Source organism: Sorex araneus, chromosome X (assembly GCF_027595985.1).
Source record: "Sorex araneus isolate mSorAra2 chromosome X, mSorAra2.pri, whole genome shotgun sequence".
NCBI lineage: Eukaryota > Metazoa > Chordata > Mammalia > Eulipotyphla > Soricidae > Sorex > Sorex araneus.
The window spans coordinates 48,452,139-48,480,066 of record NC_073313.1 but is presented as its reverse complement, the minus strand read 5'-3'; the positions used below and the strand labels follow the sequence as shown (position 1 = coordinate 48,480,066).

Sequence of the window (27,928 nt, the reverse complement as noted above, 5' to 3'; positions counted from 1 at the left end):
TAATAGTTGTGTTTGCTACAAAGATGAAAGACATGATTAAGGCCTACGGGATAGCTCAAAAGACTAGTAACAAGGTTTTTCATGTTGGAGGTTGGATTCGATCATTGACATATAATCACTGGCACCAAGCAATGCTGGGAGTGACTCCTGAGTATGGACTTGGAAATAAACTCACTGGTTGTGTCCCCCAAACAGAAACAAAACAAATAAAAACAAAACAAAGAATATATGATCAAGAGTGGAAAATCTAAGAGAAGTAGGAACAGAAAGAAGTAACAGTATAGAAGGAATATTTTAAAAACACTGAGAACTGTTCAAAATTGATTTTAAAAACATTTTAGGCAGAATGTCCTGACCCTATGGCAAGCTGTCTTCACCAGGGCACCTTGGAGGGGGGCGGGTTGAGTTTCCCTCCCTGCCCCCAAGCAGAACCACAGCAGCTGAAAAACTCCATAGCCCAACCGCTGCCATGCTCAAGGCCACCCTCCACATGCTCAGACAAGCCTCACCCAAGTGGGAACTGGCAGAAAAACCCATGTATGTAGGCCCTATTACTGAGATCTCCAAGCCTGCTCAGATCAGGACTGGGCCTCCTCCCCCAAGCTCCAATGTTTTCCAGCAGCTTGGCAGTCACACCCACAAACTGTCCCTGGCACCATGTAATCTCATCAATGGCCATAATCCAGAGACTATAAACTAAAGCTCCTGGAAGAGAGTGGCGCAAAATTTCCTGGGGTTTATACCTCTTATACTCCAGCCCACTTATGTACTAAAAGTAGCATACATTTGTTTGATTTTAGCACACTTGCTTGTATTCTCTTGTATGAGCTTAAATGGCTCCAGAATGAAATACAACCTTCACACACTTCCCTCTCATTGTGGTGGGAAGGTGCTTGGTGGTGGGATTAGTGTTTGAATATTATCTGAAATGGACTACTGTTAACTACTTTATGAAAATAGGATACATGAAAATTGTTTAAAAATCATTTTAAAAGACTTGTAAACTCTAAAGTGTTTATAAATAGCAGTAGGTCTGCAGTACGGAGTCAGAGTATCAAGTATTCTGTGTCAGTCTAAGGGATTAAACTGTGATGGATGAATATGTTGTAACATTAAGGGAACAAGTGTCAGAGTGGCATCCCAATAGGCTGAGGAGGAATGAGGGGTCATTTGTTTAAATAAACCAAGAAAGAACCAAATATAAATACTTAAATGAGGTTAAAGTCAAACTTGAGAAAACTGACATTGATCATTAGGTTCAAGAAGATAGGAAGGAGACCAACAGAAGAGAAACATACTCCAATGGGGTGAGACTTAGAACTGAAAATGGAATAATTAAACAGATCCAGACAAGTTTGTAAAAACCCAAACATTTCATGTCAACAGAGTCTGAATATCTGTGACAAATGGCTTACTGTGGTTTAAACTTATAGGTAGTACCAGGATAGACAGCTGAAGGCTCTAATGAGAACAGCTTGCTACTGTGATTTGCAAAGATAATTTCATAGTGTGAAAGGTAAATTGGGGAACTTGTGATTATCATAAGTTCATGGTTGGTGATCAGGGCATGAAAACCCTTATTCCATGTCTATTTTCTCTGTCTCCTAAAGTGTATACATATGGTGTCCAAGTCCCAGTTTTCCCATTATAAATTGGTAATAGTGATGTGACTCCTCTAAAGATAAACCAGAAGCAGCAACATCAATAAAAATTATATTGAAAATGTATCATAGAAACTGTGGAGGTACAGCCACAAACCTGTCAATGACTGTACAAATGAGGTTGAGCAAAATGTAGCCTGATTACAGAGACTAAATGAAATAAAGGAATACATATTAGAACAATTCTTTGTCCAGGAAAAAATCAATAAGAAGAGAAAAATCATGGGTCTCACGTCTATTTTATTCTGGAATATGTACACAATGTCCATTTGTCTACAGCTAACTGCTCCCTATGCCTCAAGAACATTGTCGGTCATAGAGCTGACTAAACAACTCATGATGCTTCCATGACTACAACAAAGAGCCATTTGGTTCTCAGAACTAAAGGGACCCACTGTAGTCTAATATTCTGCAAGAATGCACAAGGACAGTGTGAACTTTGACCAGAGGCAAACATTTGATTTGTAATGATCTGTTTCAGCACTACCTTGAGCATTACCTGGATTTGTACAAGTACAGAACACTGTAAATTTCCCATGCAATTGAAGAAGTGATTCATCAATATTAAAGGAAGAACATACTTTTTAAAATATATATATATTTTATTAAATCACTGTGAGATACAGATACAAGCCTTCATGTTTGAGTTACGATCATACATCATTCAAACACCCATTCCTCCACCAGTGAACATTGCCCACCACCAATCTCCCCAGTATACCCTCCTTTCCCACCCTCCCCCTACCTCCATGGCAGACAATTTCCACATACTCTCTGTCTACTTTTGGGCATTATGGTTTGCAACACAGATACTGAGAGGACATCACTTTTGGTCCTTTATCTACTTTCAGCACACATTTCCCATCCCGACCGATCCTTTCAACCATCATTTTCTTAGTGATCTGGTAGGACATACTTTTTAAAGTAATATACTTTCCCTCTCCACATGATTACTTCCTCAAAATCCAATACTTTGGAGTAATAATTTAGAATAGAGTTTACCTTTCCTATTCTGCAAAAGAGCCTATAAATAGGATGCAAGCACCTTTGAAGATTTTCCCCCTCAATTTTTATTTAGGCAAAGTGAAATAAGTTGTATTGAGTTTTATGAAATGATTAGGTAAGATGTAAAGGTTCAAGTGACTTACTAGAGAATATTTGTACAGGTACCTCCCACCAATGGGTGGTACCTTTGACATAGGAAGACTCAAGTAAGGGATGGCTAATGAGACAGGATGGGATAAAGGAAGGGTCAAAGGCAAGTTTATCAGTATTCTAACATCTTAGAGTGTCTTATGAGAAATCCTTGTTTCTCCCAAGCTAACTCTCCATTGCCAGCTCCTGACATTTAACCTGCATTAAGAAAAACAGGCGCTAGCATCTCTGGTGATTATTCTCTTCTCCATTGTTACTCGCTTCTTCATTGTTAAACTTCAACTGTCCTTTTGTTGTGTCAATCCCTTAATTCCTTTTCCTCTCAACTGAGACCCTATTGCATTATTATAATCCTTCCTTACCTCTTTCCATTGCCCCACAAAACTTACACTAGAACATTGAGTTTTATCTATGGTGCTTTATCTACCAATACCCCGAAGAATTTCTCTACCTTGGTATGTTCAGAAATTTTTAAAAAGATCTCATAAAGCCATTTTCAAGCAGTGATGCCTGGATTCTGGCAGAAAGAATATCATCTTGAAGGAGGTATAAGAATTTTCACAGACATACTATTTTGATCATTTTGCTCATCTCAACGATGGTCTAAATGCAGTGTTAATTCTGATTGTTTCCAGTTTTTGTGTCTATGTATGGAGAATAATGACTCGTGGCTTAATTGGTAGAGCAACCATGCCCATGTGACTCATATTCATGACCACCTACACAAGATTCTCTCCCAACACCTGTGTCTGGCACAGAGTTCCACAATTGTTCCTAGTTTTTAATGAAAGTGATTGTTCATGTTCTTATCTGAATCTAAAGATACTAAGAGAATCTTATTTTAATAGCAGCGTTTGAAGCATCAGTTTTAATGTTTATTGCTGGTCTTATAATCATTCAATAATTGCTTCTCATAATAGCTTACAGAATTGGTTATCCTTTAAAAGTTTCACGATAAAGAAATCACATTAAAATTTTGTAATAAGAACAAGGAAGGAGTGACATTTTAGATTTGAACTTAGGGTGGAAATTCTAAAAGCTTGATCCAAGCTAGTTTATGTTTAAAGAGATCAGAGACTTGGAAAAATTGAAACTGGATCTGTATCTCACACAAAACACAAAAGTTAGTTACAAGAGGATTAAAGATTTTCAGATTAGACCTGAATCCTTTAAGTGTATCAAGACAGACATAGGCAGAATGCTTGAGGATATAAACCTAAGAAGTGTTTTCAGTGATTTAATTCCACTGGTAAAGATAATTAAAAAAAATAAATAAAAAGTTGGGGCTACACCAAATTTCAAAGATTTTACATGACAAAAGAAACTAGAGCTAGAATAAAAAAACATGCTACTTTGTGAGAAAATATTTTCACACAAAATGTCAGATAGAGGACTAATATTTCAAACATAAAAACACTCACTCTCAAAGTTCAGCAACAAAAAACTCAAAACCCCATAAAATTTGGGAAAGAAGATGAGCAGACACTTCCATGGAAAAGACAGAGATAATGAACAGTCATATGAAAAAATGGTCTTCTCATTTATTATTAGGTAAATGCAAAGCAAAATGACAATGACATATTATCTCATGCCAGTGACAATGTAATATATCAGAAAGACTGGAAACAATTAGAGCTGGTTGAGATGTGGTAAAAAAGGAAGTCCCAATACCCAGCTGATAAGGGGTTAATATCCAAGGTACATAAGGCACCAGTAGAACTGTTCAAGAAAAAAAATTCCAACTCGATCAAAAATTGGGAAGAAGAAATGAATAGAAACGTACTCACAGTAGAAATACAAATGAACAAAAGACACATGAAAAATGCTCTACATCGCTAATCTTCAGGAAGATGCAAATCAAAACAATGATGAGATATCATCTTACATCACAGAGACTGGCACACATCCAAAAGGACAACAGCAACCAGTGCTAGTGTGGATGCGGGGAGAAAGGAACTCTCCTTCATTGTTGGTGGGAATGCCAACCGAAAAAGTCCAGTCATTTTGGAAAACAATATGGACATTCCACAAAAAGCTAGAAATTGAATTTCCATAAGATCCAGCAGTACCACTTCTAGGAATATACCTTGGGTGCTCAAAAACACACTGAATAATTGCCATCTGCATTCTATGTTTATCACAGATCTATTCACAATAGCTAGAATCTGAAAACAACACAAGTGCCAAGAAAAGATAACTGGTTAAAGAAACAATGGAGTACTAAACAACTGTTAGGAAAAACTAAGTCATGAAATTTGCTTATAAATGGATGGACATGGAGAATATCGTGCTGACTGAAATGTCAGAAGGAGAGGAACAAATATAGAATGACTACGTTCATTTGTGGGATATTAAAAAACAAGTATGAGACTAATAGCAAAGGACAGTAGAAAGAAGGGCCAGGAGGATTGGTCCACAGTTGGAAGCCTGCTTCATGAGCAGATGAGAGAAGGCAATTGGGATAGAGAAGGGATCACTAAGAAAATGATGACTAGAGGAATCAGTCGGGATGGGAGATGCGGGCCGAAAGTAGATAATGGACTGAACATGATGACCTCTCAGTGTCTGTGTTGCAATCCATAATGCCCAAAAGTAGAGAGAGAGTATGGGGAATATTGTCTGCCATGGAGGCAGGGGGATGGTGGGAAAGGGGTGTATACGGGGATATTGGTGGTAGGGAATGTGCACTTGTGAAAGGATGGGTGTTTGATCATTGAGTGATTGTAACTCAAACATGAAAGCTTGCAATTATCTCATGGTGATTCAATAAAATTAAAACAAAAAGAAACTTATTTCTGTAAACGTTGAAACCTGGGAAGAAAATATATGTTTCAGGGAAAAAAAAAAACAGGAAATTTCCATGGAAATGAACATATATCCCTAAATGTTAATTTATTAAATCAGTTATTTCCTGTCAAAAAAACAAAGGAACATGAAGACCCTCAACCCATTCATTCAGGGTCTTGATGAAGAAATCTGACCATCTCGTAGGTGGGCAGCCACGTGGTCTTTTGACATCCCGGGGAATCCAGTTGGTAGCAGCTCTAGTCCAGGGGTCATCTCTAAATCACATTACGTGTCTGGCCCATCTGATTTTCGATGCCTTGGCAAACGAGACAATGTTCCTGATTCTTCATCATCGACAAAGGTCGGAATGCCAACTGGGAGGCAACATGTTAAAAGAAGTCAGAAGGACATGTATCAGAATATTTCACTCACATGTGGTGTATAGATAAATAAGACAAGGCACTGGGAGGTTTGACAAATCATTGACCCTGAGTTACAGAACGAGAATGACAAATGTGGTGGGGCGGGGTAGTGGTAAGGGTGATGAGATAGATCGGATATCATATTGGTTGGAAGTCTTAGTCACTTGGATGATGGTAAGATGAGTTAAGTATGCATCAAAACCATAAACACAAACATTATCATAATCATGTGACCCTCAATATTACAGCTAAATTTTAAAAGAGTTCACCAATGAGGTACAGGTGGGTCAGAGAGGAACTCAATAGATTGCTGAAGGGAGGCACTGACACTGGTGGTAGTGTGGAGACAGAAACAATTTTTCCTCAAACTTGATTATTAACAATATTATAAATCATGGTGCCTAAATAGAAGTTGTAGGAGGAAAAGCAATTGTGAGAGTGAAGGTGAAGATTTGGAGATTACTTCAGGCTCACACAGAGTCAGGAATGGACAACCTTCCCCCCATCTTCCTGTTCTTCAGGAAGTTTGACAGTCATGCCCACAACTGCAGCTGGCGCCATATACGCTCATTAATGGCCATGATCCAGAGACGCACAAATAAATATCAAAAGAGAGCAACAAACTGCAGAGATGCCTCCACACCAACGCCAGGCTGAGTTCATCGGGACAACTCAGAGGGGTGCAGGCAGCCCAGAACCCACCCTAACAGAGCCTTGGCAGCAGAAAACCTCCAGAACCCAAACCCAGCCATGTTCATGGACTCTCTCCAAAGGCTCAGGACAAGCCCCACATGCATGAGAATAAATCTCCTGAAAAACTGAGGTATGCTGTTTCTGTGACTGAAATCTTCAGGCTTGTGTGGAGTCGGGAATGGGTGACTTAACCCCATCTCTCTGTTCTTCCAGGAGCCTTACAATCACACCTATGAACAGCCACTAGTGCCATATAAGCTCATTAATGGCCACGATCCAGAGACAAACAAATCTAGGAAGAGACCAACAAGCTGCAGAGATGCCTGTGGACTCCAAAGTCACCTCCAGTTGTATCACCTTATTTAAAAATTTAGAATTCCTGGAGCTGCACAATATCTCCTACTCTACACCACTGATGTACCAAGAGTAGCACACCACATTTGATGGGGTGTAAAGTAGAAGACAATCGATCTTGATCAAAAATATATGTACATATTAGCACACAAGGTTAAACCTGTTATAGCATGTTAGTAAAATCTTATACAAGGGCTTAATGGCTCCAAAGTGAGATACAACAATTTTCACACACTTTCTTCTAAGAAAAACTTTTTGGATCATTTTTAGCTTTTGCCTTGCACGCGGCTGACCCAGGTTCGATTCCCAACATCCCATATGGTCCCCTCAGCACCGCCAGGAGTAATTCCTGAGTGCAGAGCCAGGAGTAACCCCTGTGCATCGCCAGGTGTGACCCCAAAAGAAAAAAAATAATTAATTGAAAAGAAAGATTTATAGATTACTATATTCTTTTTTTAATGGTACTAGAGATTATTAAATCCAGGGCATCCCACTTGTAAGGCAAGTGCTATATTTCTGAGCTACATCCCCAATTACTAAGAGGACTATATTCTAATTAGAAGTCCTTAATTGTACACTTAACTACTAGTTTTTCTACTAATAAGACATATTTTTGTTAAAGAGAAAAATTGTCTTTTAAAAGTCACTACATTTTTATTCTCAAGTGTCACCACCATTCCAGTCAAGAGCGTTGTCATCTTTCCAGTGGGTTATGGCCATAATGGCTTTTCTCCCCTCTCACTTAAATTTATCAATCAGCAAGTACAATCACTTTAGGTTCTTAAATCTGGGTTAGTCTTTTCATTTTAACTGCTTCTACTCTAACTTCAAATCTTGAATATAAGCTATATATAATCTTTTAAATGTTTGCCCTAAAGCCATTCTTCTTTCTTTTGTATTCTCCAAATCAGTATAATTTTGATACTCTTATAAACACAAGTCAGTTCATGTCATATTTCTGCCTACCATTGCATTGAAAGTAAAATTGAAACTCATTTCTTCTCCCTGCCCCCCAAAGACTTGTTTTATTAAGGATCTGTGATTTACAAAGTTATTCATAGTTGAGTTTCAGGCATACAGTGTTCTGACACCAATCCTACCACCAGTGTTCACGAAAGGAAACTCCCACAACGTCCCCAGGTTCCCTCATACCACCAGCCTACCTCCATAACAGGCACATTTTAAGGTTTTTTTTATTGTAATTTGTGCTTTATACCTACAGTGTTGTTTGTTCTGTAACGCACATATGCATATATATATGTATATGCGTATAGGGGCTTATATATGTATATACATATATATATATAATCTCTATACTACCTATGTGACTGAGGCCCCTGAGCTCTGCCCCTCTTACATCCTGTCTGTCTCTTTTTATGTTCCCCTTGATTTTTTTCCTTTCTTGTCCTCATTTCTATAATCTAGGGTCAAGAGTAATCTAGGTATCCTCCCTTAAGCTTCTTTCTAAGGTCTAAAACCTTAGGTGAAATAGTAACTCCTTTGCTTGAAACCTTTTCATTTTTTACCTTGCTTTATACACATTTACCTTTACACTTCAACAATTTTACTTGTATTACTATACCTCAAACAGGGTGAGTTCATTTTATCTGAGTCCTTACACTTGCTTTTACTATTATTCTAGAACTCCAGTATTGTTATATTGTTATAAGTACAACAGATCTTCATTGAACCAGCTAAAGTATATAAAGTACAAGCTGAAAACAACTTTATTCTTTTTTATTAGTTAATTGTTCCCTTCTAACCTATAGTTTATTTTATGTGTTTCAAATATGAACTGATCCAATCAATTGTGAAGTTATGGTTCCCAACAGATGAGGTACTTGAGTGGCTTTGAAAAGCGCAATGTACTTTGGTTGTTGTGTTGGTGAGAGGGGAGATTTAAAGGCATCTGGCTAGATAAAAGCCAGAGAAAATATGGTTTCTGAAAGTAATAAACACTTGTTTCTGGTACTAAATAGCACTTGATTGTCCTGATGTATATTCATGTGCCTAAAACACATGAAATACAATTAGTTGGTATTAAATACAATTTAAATACAATCTTTGGATTGGTTTACTATATACTAAATTTTCACAAATAGCTAAAACTGAGTAACTCAAAGGACTGTAAAGCAATATCTTGTTCAGAACTTTACAACATATTATCATTCACCATTTAAAACAATTATTTTCCTAATAAATATCTCACTTGTACATTAAAAACACCTAGGGTGACTAGGGCAATAATGCAACAGAAAAGGTGTTTGCCTTGCATGCTCCTGACCTGCGTTTCCAGGTTGATCCCTGATACCTCACTCCTATGCTTTCCAGAGCACCATAGGAGTGATATCTGAAGACTGAGTCCCAGGAGTAAGTACTGAAGACAGCTAGGTGTGACCCAAGAACAAAACCACATGTTCCTGTGCATAAATATCATCATCGTCATCATCATCATCATCATCCCGTTGACCGTCAAATTTCTTGAGTGGTCTCAGTAACGTCTCCATTCATTCTAGTCCTGAGATTTTAGAAGCCTCTCTTTACTCATCCTTCCCAACGATGGCGCGTTGGAGGTTCTTTCAGGGTCAGGGGAATGAGACCCAACATTGTTACTGGTTTTGGCATATGAATACACATGGGGAGTTTGGGAGGCTCTCTCATGTGGGCAGAAACTCTCTGTAGCTTGCCAGGTTCTCCCAGAGGGAGAAGTAGGCTAAAAGATGTGGCAAGGCCTTGGAGCGGCCTTGCGCCTAAGGGAGCTTGGTTTTAAGTCTCTGGCTGTTGGCTGTTGGTGGGATTACACGGCGCCAGGGACAGTCCCTGGCTGTGACCGCCTAGCTACTGGAAAATGGGAAATCTGGGCAGAAGAGGTCCAGTCCTGATCCAAGCAGGCTTGGAGGTCACAGCCCCAGCTCCCACACACCTGGGTTCCTTTGCCAGTAACTTCATGCATGAGGCTTGTCCGAACATGTGGAGAGGTACTTTGAGCATGTCTGTGGCTGGGTTCCGGAGGTCTTCGGCCTCAGGAGCTCTGCTCGAGGCGAGGAGGGAAGCTGGAGCCCACCCCCTTGGAGGGACCCCAGGGAAGACAGCCAAGTGTGCAGGCAAGAGACTCTCTGCATTGCTCTCTTCCGGGATTTATGCACACTGTGCATAAATATATAGGAATATATTTCCTCAGTCATTATTTCAAATTGTCAAATCCAAAAATTGACTCTGTTCAGTTGAATGTAGTTATTCTACTTCAACCTACATTTTTTTCTAACATTTGATTTATTTCATTTTTTAGTATAATCATTCCAAAGCATTTATGTGTTGAAATGTGTATTATTGCTTTATATATTACCTCTCCTTATTTGTTTCTCTTTCATTAGAATTACATTTAATTTTTAAATTGTATGGAGATAAATTTTATTTATAAATTTCATTTTAGAATTTTAAAGAGTTTTGTAAAATATTTCTTATAAAAGGAGGACATTAAGTATAATAGAATTGAGGATGACATCAGATTTTCACCCCACACCTCAAACTCTCCATCCCACCCATGATAGCAGCTTACTTCCATAGTAGTTTCTCTGTGACTTACCCTCTGGGAAGTCTTTTGAGTTCAATTCTATTCAGTACCTGCAACCTGCAAATTCCAGAGAGCAGACGTGTCCTATCAATTTATACTCTTTTTATCCCTTTCTGCTGTGCCTCCCTCCTTCCTTTTCCTATTTCTTTCTCTTTCTTTCTTTCTTTCTTTCTTTCTTTCTTTCTTTCTTTCTTTCTTTCTTTCTTTCTTTCTTTCTTTCTTTCTTTCTTTCTTTCTTCCTTCATTTCTTTCTTTTTTCCTTCCTTTATTTCTTTCTTTCTTTCTTCCTTCCTTATTTCTTTCTTCCTTCCTTTCTTTCTTTCCTTCCTTTCTTTCCTTCTTATTCCTTCCTTCCTCCCTTTTCTCTTTCTTTCTTTCTTTCTTTCTTTCTTTCTTTCTTTCTTTCTTTCTTTCTTTCTTTCTTTCTTTCTTTCTTTCTTTCTTTCTTTCTTTCTTTCTTTCTTTCTTTCTCTCTCTCTCTCTTTCTTTCTTTCTTTCTTTCTTTCTTTCTTTTTTCCTTCCTTTATTTCTTTCTTTCTTCCATCCTTTTTTCTTTCTTCCTTCCTTCCTTTCTTTCTTTCCTTCCTTTCTTTCCTTCTAATTCCTTCCTTCCTCCCTTTTCTCTTTCTTTCTTTCTTTCTTTCTCTCTCTTTCTTTCTTTCTCTCTCTCTTTCTTTCTTTCTTTCTTTCTTTCTTTCTTTCTTTTCTCCTTCCTTTATTTCTTTCTTTCTTCCATCCTTTTTTCTTTCTTCCTTCCTTTCTTTCTTTCCTTTCTTTCTTTCCTTCTTATTCCTTCCTTCCTCCCTTTTCTCTTCCTTCCTTCCTTCCTTCCTTCTTTCTTTCTTCCCTTCCTTCCTTCCTTCCTTCCTTCCTTCTTTCTTTCTTTCTTTCTTTCTTTTTTCCTTCCTTTATTTCTTTCTTTCTTCCATCCTTCTTTCTTTCTTTCTTTCTTTCTTTCTTTCTTTCTTTCTTTCTTTTTTTCTTTCTTTCTTTCTTTCTTTCTTTCTTTCTTTCTTTCTTTCTTTCTTTCTTTCTTTCTTTCCTTCCTTCCTTCCTTCTTTCTTTCTTTCTTTCTTTCTTTCTTTCTTTCTTTCTTTCTTTCTTTCTTTCTTTCTTTTTTCCTTCCTTTATTTCTTTCTTTCTTCCATCCTTTTTCTTTCTTTCTTTCTTTCTTTCTTTCTTTCTTTCTTTCTTTCTTTCTTTCTTTCTTTCTTTCTTTCTTTCTTTCTTTCTTTCTTTCTTTCTTTCTTTCTTTCTTTCTTTCTTTTCTTTCTTTCTTTCCTTCCTTCCTTCTTTCTTTCTCTCTTTCTTTCTCTTTCTTTCTTTCTTTCTTTCTTTCTTTCTTTCTTTCTTTCTTTCTTTCTTTCTTTCTTTCTCTTCATCTCTTCTTTTTCTTTCACTCTCCTAATTTCGCCCTCCTACCTTCTTCCCTCCCTCCCTCCTCCCATCTTCCCTCTCTCCCTCCCACCTCCCTCCCTCCCTCCTTCCTTCTTCCCTCCATCCCTCCCCCCTCCCTCCTTCCTTCTTTCCTCCATCCCTCCCCCTCCCTCTTCCCTTCTTCCCTCCATCCCTCCCTCTCTCCCCTTCCCTCCCTCCCTCCCTCCCTCCCTCCCTCCCTTCCTCGCTTCCTTCCTCCCTCCCTCCCTCCTTCCTTCTTCCCTCGGTCCCTCCCTCCCTCTTCCCTTCTTCCCTCCATCCCTCCCCCTCCTTCCCTCCCTTCCTTCCTCCTTCCCTCCCTCCCTCCCTCCCTCCCTCCCTTCCTTCCTCCTTCCCTCCCTCCCTCCCTCTCTCCCTTCCTTCCTTCCTTCCTTCCTTCCTTCCTTCCTTCCTTCCTTCCTTCCTTCCTTCCTTCCTTCCTTCCTTCCTTTCTTCCTTCCATCCTTCCTTTCCTTTTTTCCTTCATTAGCCACATACATGTGAAACATGCACTCTACCACTGTAAGTCAGGTGGTTTTCATAACTAAGAAAGGGAAAAGCAGGAAAAAGACCATTCTCCAATGACTCATTCTCTGAAAAAATTTCCTCATCAGCATAATAATTTTTCTTTGTCAGTCTTATATATCCTGTGCTCATGATGACCTAAAAGGAGAAACTTTTTTCATCTAGTCTATAATTCTTCCATAGATTTTCTGGCACCATGTTATGGTGCTTTCTTTTCGAATTTATCACTATTTTGGAACATTTACCATAACCTTAGTCAAGAATGTCTATTATTTAATATTAGGGAGAATGAGAATTCCTGTAGTATTGAATATGAATGTTAGGTGAAAATATTATCCTCTAATTTGACAGCTCGCTGTCTCAATATTGATTATGCTTTAACTCAAATATTAATATCAGAGATTGTGATATTTAGTATATGTACTCTTCTATATAACAAAATGATTTGCAGTAATAATAATTCAATAGCCATTCACAGATTTTTACATTCATTAATTTTAAGCAATTGACTTTTAAAGACATAAAATTGAGTTAAAAGTGTTTAGTGCTGGGCTGAGTGCATAATTTGCATGTTGGAAGCCTAGGCCAAGGTTGAATCTCCAGCACTGTGTGGTTCCCATGCACCACTAAGAATGAACCTTGAGCTATAAAATTGGAGAAGCCTCTGAACACTGCCAGATGTGACCTCCAAACAGACAAAAACTTATCATTTCAATTCAGTAGAATATTTTTGATGACCTTAAGTGTTTATGTCCGATCTTAAATATCAAACAAAAAGATTACACTTTCATGTTGCACAAGTTTTTTTTTTAATTTTGAAGCATTGTAAGCAGTTCTCAGGGTCTGGCAGCCACTCTTAGTGAAACTTTGTCAATTGGGCTGGAAAGTTCAATGCCAAGGGTCAAGGAAACAGTGCTGTTTGGATTATGTGATTCTGGGGACCATTATCGTCACTATAGCTGTGCTTGGGGCCTGGCCTGGTGGTATTAGGTGGGGGACATGTGGTTCTGGGGATAAAATTGGGTCTTGCACTTATACTCCTGACCCCTGTGCTATTATCCTGGCCATACTTCACTTTTTAAAAGTTCCAACAAAAATTGGGGCAGGAGCAGTAGTGCAAGGGTAGGCATTTGCCTTACTCACAGACAACCCTAGTTCAATACTGGACATCCCATATCGCTTCCTGAGTATAGCCAGGAGTTATTCCTAGTGCAGAGCAAGCAATAACCCCTGTGTACAACCGGATGTGCTCCAAACAACAAAAAAAAGTTTCAACAAAGATCAAAATTTCAGTGGTTACATAGAATAACATAAAGTAACTCAAGATCTGCTTTTTACCATCATAATCATGCTACCTTTACAATTAAGCTTATTTTTTATCTTCTAACATACTGTATACCTAAGTAGTTGTACAATCTCAAAGTTATTCTTCAAATAAACATTGGAAAATGAATATTTGCTTTAGGGATCAATTAAGTCAGGATTCTCTGATTTAACTTACATTCAAAATATAAAATATAATAAGTAATCTCCTCACATCTATCTAGCTGTCTTTCAATAAAAACTATTTTTCTTCACAAAAAAGAAGGTAAACAGTTAATGTATAAATAATCAAATGTTCTTCATCAGATGAATAAATTTACAAACTATGGTATGTCTATAGAACTATAGAACACTAAACAACTAACTAAAATTATCAAAGGCCAGAGAGATAGTACCGGAATTAAGAAGTTTCCTTGCACAAGATTCACACCAGTTCCATCTTGAATACTTCACATAGTCCTGCAGATACTCCAAGAATGATCTTTGAGCAGAGTCAGGAGTAAACTCTGAGCATAGCCAAGTGTGACCTGAAAATAAAAAAGAAAAAATATTATTACAAACCACAACTTTGGTGCATCTCATAAACTTGAAGCTGAGTAAAGAACAAATATCAAGATATTATAGATTGTTCAGTACCATTTGTATTGTATTGTTGAAGCGAGATGAAGAACATAAGTAATTGTCAGGAGTGAGGGATGAGGATGTGAGTAAGTAGTACTACAATAAAGGGAAGCATAAAAAAGGGAGATCTTAATGGTGATTGAAGAGTTATGTATACAGATTGTAGTGACGGTTATATAAAGCTACAATTGTGATAAAATTCGAAAGAACTATATACACACACTCTTAGGTGTACAGAAATAAACTACTATAAAATGGTGAAAATTGAATAAAATTATAGCTCAATTAATAGTATTGTATCAAGGACAATTCTGTGTTATTTATATTGTGCAATTATGGAAAATATTATTATTATTAAAAGAAACTGTAAAATGTACACCTAATTTTGTGCATAATTTTGTCAATTTTCTGTGTCTAATTATTTTAAATTAAAATATGAATATGGTTTACTAAAAACCATATAAAATGCTTATATGACTAATAGAGTATGTAGTTAAATTATATAGTACATAAATAAAACTCTGCAAGGGAAGTAACATCAGCAAGATGACACTTGAACCTACTCGTTCTGGAGCAGAAGAGAAAGCACAGGAGGCAGGATGCTTGCCTTGCATGCAGCCAACCTAGATTCAAGCCCTGGAACCTCATAGAGTCCCCTGAGCCTTGCCAGGAGTGATCTCTGAATTGAAAGCCAGGATAAAGCCCTGAGCACGGCCTAGTGTGGCCCCAAAACCAACCAGAATAATAAAGGAATCTCCAAGTTTTTGATGCTACATGAAATGGATTAGCAAACAAGCAACTAGAAACTGACTAAAATAATCCTATCGTTCTGAAAACCATTCAAAGATCTATAGCACCCAAGGGAATGTCCAATCTTGAAAAAGTCATATTCATAATGGTAGAGCACTTTGTCATATTTCTACTTGCAATTGTCTCAACCCTCTTTAGAAAAAAAACTTAGCAGTTTCCAGTTTTGAGGTAAATGTTTAAATATGCAATACAATAAATGCAATATGCTCCAAGGAGGATAGACCAGAGAGCCACGTTGAAATTCATTATAATAAAGATGTCTATAAAAGCAAGAGATTTTTTTAATTTATTTTTTAATTAGTGAGTCACAGTGAGGGTACAGTTACAGATTCGCACATTTTCGTGCTTGTTTTTCCCTCATGCAATGTTTAAGAGCCCATCCCTCCACCAGTGTCCATTTTCCACCACCCATGAACCCAATATCCCTCCCACCCCCCCAGTCCCATCCCCCCACCCCACCCCGCCTCTGTAGTGGGGCATTCCAATTTGATATCTATCTTTCCTTTTGGGTGTTGTGGTTCCAAATAAGGGTATTGAGTGGTCATCCTGTTCAGTCTCTAGTCTACTTTCAGCACGCATCTCCCTTCCCGCGCAGGATCTCCAATCACATATTACTTGGTGTTCCCCTCTCTATCTGGGATGACTTTCCCCCAGTGTGTGAGGCCATCTTCCAAGCTATGGAGCCAACCTCCAAAGCAAGAGATTTTTGAAACTAGCAAGGTAAAAGTGACTTATTACATAGAAAGGATTTTTCTTGTAGAACTGAATGCAGTAAAATTGTATCTTTAAATAGCAGAAAGAAAAAATTGTCCATCAATACTTCCTTATCATTTATTCGGAATCTAGCTAAATGGGAGCACTCACTTAACATGCAGGAGCTGCCAGTTTTATCCTCAGCATCTCACATTACTTTCATGAGTAACCTTTGATTTCTGAAGAGGAAATAGCCCTCAACACTTCTAGAATGACCTAAAATAAACAAAAAAAATTCTTGTTGTGCAAAAAGCTTCCTTTAAAAATTTCAGAGAAACAAAAGCTAAAGTTCATTACCATTAAATCTGTTCTACAAGAAATGCTAAAGGAAATCCTTTAAAATGAAATAAAAGAATAGTAAATGGTAATTCAAAACCAACTGAAAATACAAAGTAGAAATGATTAAATGAACAAGCATAAAAATAAAAATTTTATCTCTCTGGTTAGCTGTACTTTTTATATTCAGGACTTTATATTCAAAAGAATTAAAAAAACTATAAATCTGCAAATTGGTAAAAATATATAAATATGTATTTTTAAAATTAATAACATTAAGTGAAGAGGAAAGAGCTATAAAGAAGTAGAGTCTTTGTGTATGACTGAAGTTATTGATTTGAAATAGACAGTTATAGTTTTAGGAGATTATCTGTAATACCTCTAGTGACCACAAAACAAACATCTTAAATATAAACAAGTGTAAGTTATAAGCAAATCAAGTGTGCTACCTCTAGATATTAAAAAATGCAAAAGAAGGCAAAAAAAAAGAATGAAACAGGAAAAAAGTTACTAGAATTATATATATTATATACAAATAAAATTACAAAATTTTATTTATATATCTCTCTATTTAAATTTATATTTATATTTACTATATAAATATTATATTAAATGGCATTATATAATAATATATGGTGAATATAATATAAATTAGAAATTATATTATAAAATATAATATAATAATATTATATGTTAGATAATTAATTATAAATATATTAAACAATATATAAATTATTGTATACTAAATTACTCCACCAGTAATTACTTTAGAAGTAAATGAATTAAATACCCAAAGCAAAAAGACATTGGTTAACTGAGAATAGGGGGGAAAGGCCCAGCCATATTCTATATACAAGATCTAAGAACATGGCTCTTATTGAAAGTAAAAATATGGAAAATGGTATTCCATGCTAATTGTAATTGAAAGCAAGCTAGAGAGAGCTGGAATGACTTAATAATACAGACAAAACACACCAAAAATGTTACAAAAGTTTGTTGCAAGGGACAAAGCAGGGAAAATGAATCAGGAATATTCATATAATTAAAATATAGTCATATATATATTAATGCACTGAACTCCATTTCTCCCAAAACTGTTACTTGGTATATATCTCCTTTTGCATTTACCAATTAAAATTTATGACTGTTTTGTGGATTGCATTTTCAAGTGGATTCCTATTAAAAAATGAACAATGGCTTCCCATTATCACTCAATGTAAAAGACCACAAGACCCTATACAATTTGCAACCCCTTTCCTCAGTGCATGATGCACTTGAATCCACACATAAAGATGTCTCTTTACCTCCCACTCTCACTTTTGTACTTATATTGATGATTCTGCTCTTGCTTGAACATACTTAGAATCCTTCTTGAGGGGTTTTATACTGACTGAATCCTCTGTCTAGAATACTCTTCCAGATATCTAAATGGATTACTCCAAGATTTTATTGAAATATAAAATATTAGCCACCTTTTCACAAATAACTCCCCTCTCCTATATACAATATTTCTTATTCCCTTATCGGCATTATTGCTGTAGCATAGCAGCTTCATCATTTTATTAAAAAAAAACACCATTTAACAGCTGGAGAGACAATGTAGGGGGTTGGGCACTGGCCTACTTGAATTCTATTCCCAGTGTGCACATGCACGCATGTGCGCATGCACGCATGCACACACACACACACATACATGTAAAATCACTCCCACTTAAGTTTCATACTTAAGTAATCTATATGAATAAAAATTTTGCATCTGGCTTACATTGTGCTTCTCACTAAGAGAATAATACCTATCAAAAATTATTTGTTCATTATCTTTTCAACAGGATGAATGAATGAAAGGAAAGGAATTGGGAAAAGAGATGAGAAAAGCATAACTTCAGAAAATACTCCAGTGTAGGAAAGTGCAGCTAGTTAGTGTCCAACATGCCCATTTTCATCTTATACTTACATCCTTTGATGGGTAAAGAAGATAAGAATGAGTAATACACTCGCTAGAGCACTTTAAATTTTTTGTTTTGTTTTGTTTTGCTTTTTGGGTCACAACCAGTGATGGACAGGGGTTACTCCTGGCTCATGCACTCAGGAATTACTCCTGGCGGTGCTCGAGGGACCATATGGGATGCTGAGGATCGAACCCGGGTTGGCCATGTGCAAGGCAAATGCCCTACCCTCTGTGCTATCGCTCCAGCCCAGCACTTTAAATTTTTAAAAACATTTCATATATCAAGTCTCATTTGATTGAAATGTTGAACTACATTTCTGAAAAGTCTACTGGTAGAGTGTGAAAATTTCATATGTGCATTTTTTCTCATTTCAATTAATTTTATACAGAAAACATCCCATTTCTTAATTTAGGCCACTGAAATTTTCTAGAATTTTATTTTCAAAAATCTGGGTTCCATATCATTTTTTATTTAATATTGTTTCTGTGCTTTTACTGATGATGATCAGAAAGGTTTTCCATTTACCTAAATGTTATGCTATTAATTCTTCAAGACCCAGCATGAAAGGTATAACATAGGAGCAATAGACCAGCATGAGTTAATAAATGAATTCTATTAGCCTCTACTTACAAATTTCACCTGTAAAAATGTGCTTGAGGAAAACTTCAAAATGTAGTTTTTGGCGGAAAGAAAGTATTTTGTAGCACTATTTCCCAGTACTCAGTAGTTTCTCCACAAACCATTCTTGGAACATTGATAGGTACTAAATTACTATTTAATGGTTAAAAATGAATTATTCTGGTTTCTGTGTAATCAAAGGCTTGACTTAATTATACTTTTAATCATTAAATGATGAAAACATCAGAGATCACACACTGAGTTAGAAAATCATGACAATTCCACAACAGGACATGCTTTATATTTCCACGTTCGACATGAAACATACAACATTCTAATTGCCTTCTGCACTACCCGCAGTGTTGCATAACGCTGCGCAATGGCCTTGCTTTGGGAAGCTCTCTTTTATGCGTAACCATGGCAATGCTGCCTACTTGAAGTGTCTGGAAGACTAGGGCTGTGAATGTTAACTCACTGTATGGCTTGATGATTTGCAGGGGGGGACTTTGTACATTTTGTTTTCTATCCCTCATTATTAGAACACTCTTGTTTTTTTTCATAAAGTGATACACCTACTTGCAGAACAAAGAAATAAAAATTCAAGTTTGCAGACTAACATCTGAAGTCACTACCTGCCTCTGAAAGATAAAGGGCTCAGGGATTTTCCTTGGAGCTTCTATTTTCATCTGAAATCTAGATATTGGCAACGGCACTTGTATCAACATTTTGCACTGAGAAAATTATGTTTTGGAGGGTGCTAAAAGTACAGAGAATAGAAATGTGATGCATTATTCACATTTTGTCTCGCACAGGTTCCAGCTATGACATGTGCCTCCATACAAGGAGGCAGTTTTTGCTCAAGGGTTTGCATTTATTTTCATGTGTGTATTTGGATGCTGCCACAATCCCATCCACATACCAGTAATCTGATCAATTTTAGGTCAATTCTTCCTTTGATGTCAATTGGAAACAAAGGCATGATCAAATGCAAATAAGGCAAGCTGTTTTTGCTGACACACAAACACATACATAGGTTTACATACTTCTCCAAAATCTTATAGAAAATTTGTAATTGAAATTAATCCATCTCTTACTCCAATTATCAATGACTATTCAGTAAATAAATATTCTATGAGAATTTCACAGGCATTTTGCATTTTATTATTTGGAGTAGGGGCTGGAGTGATAGCACAGTGGGTAGGGCTTTAATTATCCCGTTACAGTCTTACTGCACTCTTTTGGGGATATTAAAAAAAAACAATAACATAGTATGATACTATGTTTTAACACACAAAGACAGTAGAAACAAGGGCCAGTACTAATGGTTCACAGTCAGAAGCCTGCCTCAGGGCCTAGGGGAGAGGGCAGTTGGGATAGAGAAGGAACCATTATGGCAATGATGGTAGAAAGGGATCGCTTTGGATGGGAGATGTGTGTTGAAAGTGGACAAAGGACCAAACATGATGGCCTCTCAGTATCTGTATTGCAAACCGTAATGTTCACAGTTTTTTTTTAATGGGCTTTATATACTGTAGTCCCTTGTTGCACAAATGTTTTCTTGCATACAGTAGGATGTCTTTCCATTTTCACTGGTAATTTCACTGTGCAGAAGGTTTTAGTTTTGTATAATTTCATTTGTCTATTTTTGCTTTTGTTTCACCTGCTGTTGCAGTTGAGCTCCCCAAAGATAACACCAAAGCCAGGACTGTGAATTGCTTTGTTTGTATGTTCCTCTAAGTAATTTTAAGGATTTAGGTCTTACATTTGTGTCTTAATCCATTTAAATTATTTTCTCCATAGAGTTTGATACAGTGGCATATTTTAATTTAAATGTGGCTATCCAGTCCATTAAACACGATTTGTTGAAGAAACATCTTATTTGATGTTAGCTCTTTTCTTCTCTATCATAAGCTAACTATCCACATATGTGAGAATTTATTTGTAGGCTCTCAATTATATGATAATCCATTGACTCATGTGTATACTTTTATTTCCCATGCAAAACACTTTTTTATTAGTATGGTTTTCTGTTATACTTTGAAATTATAGACCATAATTATTACTTCTTTTCTTTTTTTTCTTCGGATTTATTTGTGCATTCAGGTTCTTTATGGTTCCATCCAGATTTTAAGAAAGTTTGTTTTCTTCCTTGAAGAGTGTTAATGGAGTTCTGTTCAGGATTTCATTGAATCTGTATATTGATTTAGGTAGAATAGCAATTTTAATAATATTACTTTATACAGCCCATGAATGACTCATTTAATAATATTAAAACCCATTTATTCCAATTCTAATATTATTAGAGTAATAGAATAAATTTAATTTCCCTCATGAAATAGAAAGTGGAACTTCTTTCTTCATGTTTATTTAGCTTCTATATTCTATCTGTCTTATTTGGTAAAGAGTTTATATAGGTCTTGACCCATTTTTAAAACTGCTGTCTTCTAGTTATTTGTGTATATAGGATGATATACTTTTTTACCATATGTCTTTTGCAACTATTTTTGTCAAAACTGCAGCTTATTTTTTAAATATTTACTCTTTTTTTTGTGAGAACAATTAAGATCTATTCTCTTAGCAACATCGATGTTTAAACACAGTATTGATTATATAATCACTACGTTGTACTCCTGAGTTCCAGAACTTATTTATTTTCTACCTGTAATTTTGTACCCCAAACAATGCCTCACTCATCCCATTTCCCCAATTCCTGATAACCATCATCCTACTCTGTTTATATAAGTTTGGCTTTCTAGGGGCTGGAGCGATAGCACAGCGGGTAGGGTGTTTGCCTTGCACGCGGCCGACCCAGGTTCGATTCCCAGCATCCCATATGGTCCCCTGAGCGCCGCCAGGGGTGATTCCTGAGTGCAGAGCCAGGAGTAACCTCTGAGCATCACTGGGTGTGACCCAAAAAGAAAAAAAAAAGTTTGGCTTTCTAGATACAACATATCTGATATATACAGTATTTGTGTTTCTCCTCACTTTTTGCTTGTCTGAAAACAGTTTTAATTTCTATTTCATATTTAAAGAGCAATTTTGCAAATAACATAATTATAGCTGTTGCTTTGTTCCTCAATATTTTACATATTTCACTCCAATTTCACCTTGCTTTAATGTTTTTATTCTTCCCTCTGATAAAGTATGTTTATTCTCTCTGGTCTCTATATGAAATTTTCTTTTGTGGTGTGATGTCTGATATTAAATTGGGAAAATTCTGTCATTATTGTTTTGAGTATTTCTTGTGCTCCTTTCTTCCTTTCTGGTATTACCATTGTTATATGTTACACTTTTGTAGTTATCTCTTGGTTCTTAGATTTATGTTTCATTTTTAAAAGTCTGGTTCTCTCAGGTTTTCAGTTTTTGAGGCTTTAAAAGACATGTTTTAGCTCAGAGTTTTTTGTTATCCATGGTAGGCTATTGAAAAGTACATCAAAAGCATTTTTCATTTCTTGTTCAGTGTTTTTTGATCACTAGAATTTATTTTTTATTTTTTTACCATTTCTATGTCACATCTTACACTGCCCATCTGTTCCTTATGCTGTTACTTTGTCCATTAGAACTGTCAGCATATAAATGCTCTTGAAGCATTACAACTACAACTGTACCAATCAGTGGTGATAAGAAAAACCTTAAATTGTGTAGAGGAGCCTGACTATCTGCACTTTTGTATCATTCTCTCTGTCTAACAAGTTTAATAAGGAATGGTTGAAAAAACCTTTTGCTATATATGCTATTATATAGACTTTCAGTCACTAAAACATCTTGAGGGAGAATCACATGACATTTTAAATATTTCAATGTTGTAAATTGTAACAGCTACTTAGAAGGTTAGGTCATATCAGTTAAAAATAACTCAAAAGATTCTGATTTTTGCCAGTAAATGAAACTTGGATGCTTTCAGATTTGCTGAAGTGTTCTCTGATTAAGGGATTGAAGCCTTATAGAAAAACTGCCTAAATATTTTCTTCTTTCCTTGATCTACTCTTCTTTGTGCAAAAATACCTGTCACAATGGAATTGCTATTAAATAATGCAATGAAGAATGGAGTATAAGATCAAGAATTTGTCCCTGAAATTCTATGGACTTGGAAATTGTTCTGTTTCTTATTTGTTGTTGTAGTGCTGGGGATAACTCTCAGTGCAATTTAGGGACAACATCCAGTGATTTTGATGGTGCTGCAGATTAAACATAATGATTTACATGTGCAAACTATTTGGTCTACTACTGAGACAGATCTCTGGTCCCCAATCAATTTGGGAGATTAAAGCATCTTGGGAACATGAGGGTCACTCTCAGTGATACTCAGCTAGCCTGTGTAGACCTGGTGGTTGAGTGCTAAGATCCAACCATGCAGTACCACTTAGATATAGCAGTAATGGAATCCACTAAAGATGTAGATGATGGTATTTGATGGGAGGCAATATAGTGCCAGGAATGGAACTTAGGCCTCCGCATGGGTCCAGCCCTTTGAATTATCTCCCTAGCTCCTTGTCAATTTGGTTTTTGATTGAGGGGGGTGCACACTCAGCTGTGATCAGTGTTTATTTATAGCTCTTAGCCAGAGTTTACACTTGGCAATGTTCATGGGACCATATGTGGTACCAAGGATCAAACTCGGGTTGACTGTGAGAAAGGCAAGCACCATACCTGCTGTACTATCACTCTGGTCCCGTTCATTTATTTTTTAAAAGGACATATTAGTAACCATTGTCTTAATGCCATTATGTTGTACAGTACATGAACCACGTGCTCTATAGAAAAGGACTATAGAGGCCCATTACCAACACACCTTATTTTATCACTCAGTATTACAGGATATCAACTTTCCCCCTAGCACTAGTTCCTTACACATTGTCCAGTAGCTAAGGGCTTAGTTCCTATCCTTAAAAATTTACACTCAGGCCAGAAAGATAGGACAGCAGGTAGGACACTTGACTTGCATGCAGCCCACCTGGGTTCCATTCCAAGTGGCTCATACAGTTCCATGAGCCCCACCAGGAGTACAGTCAGGAGTAACACCTGACCACTATTGGGTGTGTTTTCCTAAAAATAAATCTTACACACTCCTGGAAGAGGAATGAAAGGACCTCGCTAGATTTTTAATGCTATCATTATTCAATGAAAATTAAAAACTTTTAGCTATCAAAATTGAATTTGGAATCATTAAGGAAAAATAGAATCCAGCCCAAGTCTATGTGGGCCCAATACAAATCTTAGTACATTCAGTAACAACCCTTAAAATTATTAATTTAATAAATGTTATCAAATTCTTCCTATGTGCCAAATGTTATCCTCAAAGCTACAACAGAGAGAAAATTAGAACCAATGTCAAAGTACTGACATTCTAGTTAGAGGAGAAAAGCAATGCACACATAAATAAGGATTACATAGAAACATACATACAAATATCCAGATCCAAGATCAATACTGCAATGTAGAAATAAAATAAAATATAATAAGGTCACAGGGGAAAATTAGTTATTGGAAAAGTGAAGGCTCTTTGAAAACGTAACCTTTGAGCAGACATAAAAAGGCAGTGAAGAACAAAACAAGTAGGTATTTGAATCTTTTTTTAGCAGAGCAAACTACAAGTGCAAAGTCCCTTAAAATAGGAGTGTGTATGATGATGAGTTCAAAGAAGTTCAAAATCCCAATAAGTTTGAATGAGGTATTTGAGTAATAATATATAAGGCCAAAGAATTATCAGAGGTTTTAATCATATAAAGCCTTAAGGACCATACCTAAAGTTGCATTTTACTTTGAGTGGCCCTTAAATCACTGGAGATCACTAGGTGGCTTTTGATCAGAATGACATGATTAGGTAATCTGGCTTCTATGTAGAAAATAAACTATGGGGGCAAAGGAGGAGTCATCAGGAACTCAAGTAAGAGATAATAGTAGCTTACACCTGGGCAGTGATGATAAATAGTTGACGAGTTATCAGATTTTGTATTAGACATTAGAGCAAGCTAGTTTATTCTGATGTATTTGGTTTTGGAGCCACCTTCAGCAGTGCTCAGTGTTTACTACTGGCTCTGTGCTCAGCAATCACTTGGGGTACCATATGTGGTGCAAGCACCCTGCCCGCTGTATTAGTGCTCTGACTGCATGAGTTAGACAGTTTTTAAAGATAAGAAGAGCCCTTATTTTTTGCCTATGAGATGCTCATCCAATATCTGGTGGGGAGTATAAGATGCAAAAGACTGTCTTCCTAATGCTATTGCAGACACAAAAATTTATGTAGCTTACTGGGGATCTACTGCTGAGACAATGTTTAAGGCAACTAGAATAAGTGACATCTTATATTCAACAAGAAGTACCATACTTTTATAACATGATATTGGAAAACCAAATCTAAAAATTAGCACCAAAGCACTAATTGATAATGATGACTAATCTATTGCTGGCTTAATATGGGCACAAATTTTGTTGGGCAAGAAACCAAGTAAGGAGGCGAGACCAGCACCACACGCTATAACGGGATTTTAACATATTGTGTTAGAAATTTTCCATATTTTAAAAACCACCATGACTCTGTTGTAATAACATAACAAAATCACTTCTATTTATTAACACTAACCTTAAGTGGGACACTTTTTACCAAGTAACCATTTTTAGCAAATGTTTACAGCATTTGGACTGTGTGAAAGGCAATGACCAACTGTGTAAAAGTCAGTGATAAGTAAGAAAACAGGAATAAGTTCTGAGTTGTATAGCAGAGAAGAAAAAAAAGAAATAAAGCTTTTTCAGAATCAAACATGGGAGTCATTTTACTGGTGTGCAAGAGTGAGTGGTGGTTCTTAAAGTAGGTAGAACTTGAGACAGGCTAGAAGAAGGAGAAAGAGTTGGCTATGATGATGGAGACATGAAGCAAAGTTGAAAAAGAATAGTATGAGACAAAACACAAAGCTGGAAATGCAGGAAATACTTAATTCAGAAAGATCTTGAATATCAGGCAAATGGAGATAAAGTTTCAAAAAGTAGAGATCCACTGTGGATTTTAAACAGAAATATATAATTTTAAAAATATATATCAAACTACTCTCTGTGAAATGTATCTCTACTTCAAGCACAAATCAACTAGACATGAAATACAATATGAGAAAGCAAAAAAGAAATAGATAGTTGAGCTCACAATACAAGGCGAGCATTTCCTTCTAACAAAAATGCAAATAAGTGACAAGAATGAATCCAGGAGTCCATGAGAGCTTAGTCTGTAGAAGCTGGAGATGTACTCTAGAGTTTAGCTTCTATGGATAAAGGACGCTAAATAATTAAGGACGTAAGTGACTTGAGTCTAATTTACTGCTTGAAACCCACGGCTAAGTGGTGTGTCTTGTTATTGGAAGGAGATTGGGGAGAAAAAAAGTCTAATGAAGGCTCAGCACTATCTACAGTTGTGACATGCTGCAGGCTGGTACAAGTAGCAGAGTGGTAAAAGGCAACTTTTAGAAACAGAAAAACCACATTGTTTGCTGTCCTGATAGCTTTCTATGCAAAGAGCCCAGTGTTACCTAGTCCTAAAATGGTATTAAAAGATCTGGGCGGAGTGTTCCCAGAGTTAATTGGAAATACCTAAGAAGTCACGAAGCACAGAGATACAGTAGGAAAAAAAAGCAAACATATTAAATGTCAGCTTGAAGATACTAAAAAGTAATCTGAAGAACAATGTTCCCTAGAGCAAACAAATGTAATACCATGCAATAAATTCATACAATGAAATCAACCCTCAGAATATAAATTAACTATAGATAAAATTTATTTTGTAGGATACTCTAATAAATACAGAAAAAATAGATTTTGGATACTCAAGTAGTCAAATGTAAACATAAACCCCATTTTAAAAATAGTGACAAGGTCATAAAACAAAATCTCACAATTGAAACATTGGCAAATCTGAAAAAGAAAGCACTGTTAAAATATAATTACTGAAAAATGCTATAAATGGCTAAACAATTTAGACTAGAATAAATTCTAGACTAAACTTGTTTTTAAAACATGTAAGTGGATTAGAAGACTGTACTGAGAAAATGCAGTAAAAACTAGCAGAGAAGAAGAAAGATGTTCTTTACAAATTAAAGTGCATATTAGAATAGATTGAAAGACCACAGGATAAAACTAGTTTGTATTCCCCCAAAATAGAAAAGCTAGAACTACATAAAACTGATATTTGAATGATTAAGAGTTAAAAATTTTCCAGAATTGAAAGAAGTCAGGAACCCCCATACAGAAAATGAACAAGTACTGTGCAAAGTAATTAGCTACAAGCTTCAACCAAGATAAATTATTGCAAAAGAATAAACCAACAGGTATATAGAATTGATCTTAAACACTATTAGATAAAAAAGACATATTACCTATGATGAAACAACAGATTTGCAACAGTTCAGAGTTAAAACAATCACCAGCCTGGGTTTCATAACCAGCCTAATCATTACCCGAAAATGAAAAGAAAATAGCAGATGCATAAAATGAAAGAAAACATGTAAGTGCTAAAATTGATAGACTATGTCAGCTACAGTAAAAATAACTAGCTTTCTCTTAAAGCAAACTAAAATCCTAGAAAATCGTAAGGAGACAATAATCAGTAATCTTAATATTGACCTGTATTTAGAGTAATAGTTGAAAGCATTTTATCTGCATTTTGTATGCACTCATTGTTATGAAATGACCAGGGATTTAACTTTATCATCATAATCATCATTACTAATCATCCTCACCACCACCATCATAATCATCATTCTTTTTCTCAAATACTGAAATTTAAGAAGATTTTTTGCCTTCAAAGTCACAAAATATATAAATGACAGGGGCAAAATTTGATACCACTCTGCTATAACAAGTAACTAATGTGTGCTAAGTTCCATGCTATTTTCAAGAGAATAAAATAATTATAGGATAATTTCAGGCTTTGTTGGAGAAAAATGCATTATAAGTGTATATCTTTATACTTCTATAAAGTATAGAAATGCAATATAAACTTTTTAA

The 27,928-nt window shown here is 36.2% G+C and overlaps 1 long non-coding RNA gene across 1 annotated transcript; it reads right to left on the bottom strand.

The window, feature by feature from the left end:
• Window positions 1–5,683: 5,683 nt before the first annotated feature.
• On the bottom strand, window positions 5,684–27,360 carry LOC129399571 (uncharacterized). The gene is made up of 3 exons (XR_008627180.1): window positions 27,298–27,360; window positions 14,306–14,437; window positions 5,684–5,977 (listed from the first exon to the last, which is right to left on the bottom strand). It is a non-coding gene; the product is annotated as an uncharacterized LOC129399571 (long non-coding RNA).
• Between the last annotated feature and the right edge of the window lie 568 nt (window positions 27,361–27,928).